This window comes from Primulina eburnea, chromosome 15 (genome assembly GCF_022965805.1).
Source record: "Primulina eburnea isolate SZY01 chromosome 15, ASM2296580v1, whole genome shotgun sequence".
Taxonomy (NCBI): domain Eukaryota; kingdom Viridiplantae; phylum Streptophyta; class Magnoliopsida; order Lamiales; family Gesneriaceae; genus Primulina; species Primulina eburnea.
This window is the reverse complement of record NC_133115.1, coordinates 8,840,337-8,846,517: the sequence shown is the minus strand read 5'-3', so window position 1 is coordinate 8,846,517 and position 6,181 is coordinate 8,840,337. Positions and strand designations below refer to the sequence as shown.

At 35.3% G+C, this 6,181-nt stretch overlaps 1 long non-coding RNA gene across 2 annotated transcripts; it reads left to right on the top strand.

Annotated features, from left to right (window-relative positions):
- The first annotated feature begins 308 nt into the window (after positions 1 to 308).
- Positions 309 to 3,682, top strand: LOC140815379 (uncharacterized). 2 transcript variants are annotated; one of them, XR_012114367.1, is made up of 3 exons: positions 309 to 385; positions 3,235 to 3,300; positions 3,377 to 3,682. It is a non-coding gene; the product is annotated as an uncharacterized lncRNA (long non-coding RNA). The 2 variants fall into 2 exon arrangements; XR_012114366.1 differs by lacking the exon at positions 309 to 385 and adding an exon at positions 2,610 to 3,162.
- The last annotated feature ends 2,499 nt before the right edge of the window (positions 3,683 to 6,181 follow it).

Here is a 6,181-nt window from a genome sequence, read left to right as displayed (position 1 = left end):
TAAAACAAATAACAGCAAAAAATGGCTTAAAATTCAAGTTCAAAATCAAAATACTCTTGAAGGAAACCAAGTAAGATAATGTTTATAGATTGTATGAAAAAAATAATATAATACATGATTACAGCCCTAAATCCCCAAATCAAAGAATCCTTCCCAAATCAGTGTACTTGCCATTACCGATTTGAAAGATCTTTCAGCCCGATTTTAAAGAACTCATCGCATAAGAAGTAAGCAAGTTGTCCTTGATTTATTTGTTGCATTTTTTGACACAAATTTTCATGTAACCTTTTTTTTCCTGGAAATAGTACATTGGTAGATTCGCTAAAGTGGTAGGCTGTAATGGCTCGAAAAAGTAAATTTTCAATTGAATTCACCCCGAATTACGGTAATGTTTTATTTTTACATGTAATGACTTTGTGGATATATTTTTCGAGATTAATCACATTTACAGGATGTCAATCTTATGTTCGTTAGGCTGGATGCGAGAACCCACTCTTATTACAATTAAATTGTACTACAATGGTTCAATGGAAACCAATCGCAATAGGAAAATGTACAAAGGTGGGAATACTGAATTCTTTGATTTTGTGGACATGGATAAGATAGGCTTGATTGAACTATGGGGTTATGCTAAGGAAGTAGGATGTCTGGACAAAGATAGGTTCAGATTTTGGCACAAAATCGGCAAATCTTTGACCGATGGTAGATATTTGGAAAGTGATGCTGATGTGGTTGATTTTAGGAACCATGTCCCCAAAAACTATGAATTCGAAATTTATATTGAACATAATGAACGTGTTTCAATAAATCAGATAGATGCATCCTGTCTTTTGGAGAAACCGAATGAAGTTGAACCGAATACAATGGTGAAGATGATGTAGAATTTAACGATAGTGAATATGATTTCGAAGAAGAAGAAAATTATAAGGGAAAGGGGAAAAATTTAGTAATTGATGGTGCTATTTCAAATGATTTGTTTGAGAGAATGCAAGGTGATGAAGGAGATGATGATTGTGCAGAAATTGATGAGTTAGAGAGTGCATTTGATTCTGAAGAGGAAGCTTCACAGAAATTCCAAATGTATGAACATTCGGAAAATCCTGATTTGAAGCTTGGAATGATATTTGATTCAAAAAAAGAGGCAAAGTTTGCAATAGAAAGTCATTGTATTAGACGAGGGATGGTAGTTAACTTTGTGAAGAATGACAAAAGTAGGCTTCGAGGTGTGTGCAAAAATGAAGGATGTAAATGGGTTATTCATGTGTCACCAATGAGTAAGGACAGTTGCTGGCAGATAAAGACTTTTGAATCCGAGCACAAAAACTGCTATTGGAATGTTAAGAAAAAAAACATCAAGTCAAGCTAGTTAGGTGAAACTTTCGTGAATAAATTGAAATCAAATCCCAAGTTAGGTACCAAAGAGTTTAGGGAAGATGTTAAATCTACTTTGAATGTGGCCCTCACATATAAACAAGCTTATTTGGGTCGGAAAAAAGCGTTGAAGCTAGTTGATGGTAGCATAGCGGAACAATTTAGCCGAATAAGAAATTATTGTGCTGAACTGAAAAGGTCCGACAAAGATGCTTCTGTCATTCTGAAACTGATTGATGAAGATGATGGGCCAAGATTTCAGAGGATGTATGTATGCTTTTCGGCCTGTAAACAAGGCTTTAAAGAGTCTTGTAGACCTGTAGTTGGAGTAGATGGATGTTTTTTGAAAACCAAAAGCGGTGGAAAGTTGTTGACGGCAGTTGGCCTAGATCCAAATAACAATATTTTTCCTATTGCTTATGCATTGGTGGAAGGAGAGACAAAGGATAGTTGGATGTGGTTTCTGCAGTTGTTGGATAACGATATTGGCTTTGAGAATCAAGATGGTTGGACCTTCATGTCTGATAAGCAAAAAGCTTGATTCCTACATTTGAGAATTTGTTTCCAAATGCTGAAAATAGATTTTGTGTTAGGCATCTGTACACCAACATGAAATATGATGGATTCAGAGGTGTGGCGATAAAAAATGCTCTTTGGGCTGCGGCTAGGGCGACAAGAGTCGAAGAGTTCAAAAGGCATATGGAAGACTTGAAGAAGATTAATCATGATGCTTACATATGGTTGGCAAAAAAACCTGAACAACACTGGTCCAAGGCTTACTTTAGCACAATTCCAAAATGTGATATACTTCTTAACAACATGTGTGAGTGTTTCAACAGCATGATTTTAGATGCAAGAGAAAAACCAATCATCTCAATGTTTGAAACAATAAGAAATTTGTTGATGGCCAGGTTTCAAACCAACAGAGAGAAGGCCGAGAAATGGGATGGTGTGATGTGTCCGAAAATAAAAGCTATCTTGGCAAAGAATAGCAAGGAAGCAGCTGCTCTTACTCCTTTAATGGCTGATGAGACACATTTTCATATCACAGGCTTACACCAGCAGCACTCTGTTGACCTGTGTAGGATGAGTTGTAGTTGTAGGAAATGGGATATGACTGGAATTCCATGTCCACATGATGTTTGTGCTATTTGGTGTAGGCAAGAGAACCCGGAAGCTTATGTACACCGTTTTTACAGTGTTTTGAAATACAAGCAATGTTACTCGCGATCCATCATGCCCATTAATGGACCAGCCCTGTGGCCTGAATGCCACGTAGTCCCTCCATTACCACCAATGTATAAAGACAAAGTTGGTAGGCCAGCAAAGTTGAGAAGGTGACAACCTGATGAAGTTCCAGCTTCTAGACAATCAAAGCTGAAAGGTGTGAAACGAAACAACAAATGTCGGACATGTGGTGGGTTTGGACACAATCAAAGGAGTTGCAACATATCTAAAGCAAGTGGTGAAGCCGAGACACAAGAGAACAATGAAATGGACAGAGGTGAAACCGAAACACCACAAAATTTCAACGAAATGGATATAGGTGATGTTGTGGGGTTACTTTTGTTTTATTTTAGATACTTATTTCAAGTTTTAGCATTATAATATTTATCATTTAATAGGTGACTTACAACCTGCACCACAAACATGCAATGAAGCCGAGCTTGGTGCGACTACACAAAGCGACGCACTGTCAGATGAAAACGAAAGATTCATATCCAACAAAAGCGCAGAACGTGCTGAGACATCATTCAAATGAAGGAAAAAACTGCAGGTTACAAACTACATGTTTTGTATTTTTGTTCGTTTAACTTGACCGAAATTTTTTTACAAGTTTCGGTGTAAAATGATTATTTACAGGTAATACGACAACGAGCAACTGGAGTAACAATTAGTGGCAGCTCCAACAATATCTCATCTGTTAATGTAAGTGCAAGTGAACCTGTTACATTTTTTTTTTGTGAGTTAGATATGTGTCAATTTTTTTTAATCTTCTTACCAGGTCCATAAAGTACTCAACAAACAAACGCATGTCATTGTGAAAGGCGGAAGGAACTTCGTATCTATGTCTAATTTGAGAGCTTCAGTGGATGACCGAAGGAAAAAAACACCAACATAACCAATCGGAACTGGTGGTTGAAGAAGTAAAAGTTGATGAAAGTAGTTGGTTGTGGACATGAGCACTCAAAACAAAAAAATAACATGTTATTGTTTTGTTGTATTTTAATGGTTGTGGACATATTAGTTATTTCTTGTTGGATTTTAATGGTTGTGGAATTGGATGTTGCGGTTATGAAAATTGTCTTCTTTTTCCCTGGAATTACTGGCTATTGTATCTTCCTGCATCTCCGTTGTAATGGTATGCCATCATTAATGGAGTTAGTGGTTGTGGTGTCTTTTTTTCCGAGCATCTTCTTTGTAATGATATGTCACTACTAAACTGTGCCACACTACCAAATAATGGTTCTTTTCATCTTGAAGGTTCCATTGAAATATACTTCCACTTTTATACATTGGACACAAGCAATGCAATCGGACAGAAGATGAAAATGATCAATTGGACACAATTGTGCAATCAAACACAAGACGAATATTAAACTCTAGATACGAAGTGCAACATAATCCAGAGAACACAATTGTGCAATCACACACAGGTGGTTGCAATCATAATTCAAATCACATAATCCAGAGAACAGATTTAGTTTTACAACAAGTGCAGCATAATTGTTCCATTTAAAAGCAACATAATTGTTCCATTTAGAAGCAATGACTACTCTATTTATCTTCACCAAGGTGTAGAGACTCTATTATTTCTTTGAGCTCCGTAGATAACTCTTCCATTTTCAGTGCATTTTGGCGACTTTGTCGTTCAAATTCCATTTTAGCCGCTACTAAGTGGGCTACTCTTTCATACTCTTTTGGGTTTTTACTCGAACTTCCATCAGATGTCGAACTTGAACATTTGCCTCGCTACAATTATAAGAAGCAGCTCCAACAGATTGTTTCTTCATATAATCATCGTATGATTTCAATGCCGCTTCTCTAGTGCAATAGGATTTGTGAGAAGCTCCACTGTATTTATTCACTTGCACTTGAGCCTCCTCCCAATTGTCGTAAACACCGGGTTTTCGTCCAACATATACAACATATGTTTTTCCCTACAATAAACAAGAATTTTAAAATTTCGAAAAAATATTCATAGGATAACGCATGATAAGTTACAAAATACACACTAAAATAGTAATCATGCTACTAATAATCTGCTGAAAAATTTCAAAAAAAATCGAAAATTAAATATACATATGTAGGATAATTAAATAAAAATACACCAAATAAAATAAATCCAAGTATTTTAATTATGATACCATGTTGTGCCTGACAAATTCGAAAAATAGTGCTAACCCACCTACGAAAATTCTACTCCAAAATGTTGAGATAGAGTACATACATATATATTCCATTAACGATTAAAGATCAATAAATATCCACTTCAAAATGACATAAAAGATCACAAAATAATACTGGTACGAACACAATAATCGAGAACCTACAGCAAAAACATGGAAAATAATGAAAAGCCATCACCATTGCAGATGTTGCAGAATTTTCTTCCAGTTGGCCGTGGCTTTCGAATTATGATTCTTTGTTTTGGGGATTTAGGGCTGTCGTGGGGATGAATAATAAACTTATTTGGGGAGAAATCGACTGCCATAAAAAGAAAAAATTCACGTGAGAGGCACATGCTGTGGGTCAACGTTAATATTAACGTTTGCATAATGGCAAGGACCAATTTGGGCAGATTTTAAATACATGAAGGATTAAATAAGAAGGACGAAAATGGGTATTATCCCACATATGGGGGAGCGGAAGAATTTTAATGGATTTGACAAGTTCACAATTTCTGAACAATTGATTCTTTAAGGAGTTATTCTTGACAACCCTTTACAACACATGAGACTAGTAATTTTAAGTGTTTTGCAAATAATATAGCAATTTGGTATACGAGTGTGTCCCGAAAAAATGCTTACAAGATAGTATAGAACCAAGAAAATAGAAAGGACCACATTTTGACTGCTTCTACTCTTTTCAGGCTGGGCATTGCTGGCAAAAAACTCTTGCATAGCTTCCATGGCTATGTCAATCTGAAGTAATATATAGAGATAAAACATGTTTAAACACCATAATCATGACTTGTCCTACATAAAATAGAATATTCACTCTTGACATTCTGAAAAATAAACAGAAAAGAATACAATAAAGTTTCAAAAAGCAAATAACATGGAAGAAATCAATGAGTCTAAAGGTAAATTTTTTCAACTCCCATTTGTCAATATTAGTAATATAGTGTGGCTCAACAAAGATTAGTTCACTTCAGTAATAACCAGAGCCAATACGACCGGCATACTTCAGAAAGAATAATTTAGCAGAAATTTTTATATGGCATAATTTTTCTATATCATTATACCCTTAATGCTATACTTCTTCCGATTAATTCGCAACATGTATATATGTTATTCCAAAGGTTAAAGTAATCTAATTCCCACATTGAAAATAAAAAAAAAATACACAAATACGTGAGAAATAGATAACATCATTTATGTAGGAAGTTATTTCAAGGATGTAGGACAATTCAAATAGTGAGCTTTATCTTATTTGCCCAATTTTTTGTTCGAAAATGGATTTTGATTCTCTTCGACACCAACTGGAAATTGGTTTGAAAAATTGTGAAAAACAGAACTAAAGATAAATCCTTCAAGTCCGACATGCTTAAGCTTTGTCTTTTCACCCACATTTGTTGAAATGCAAT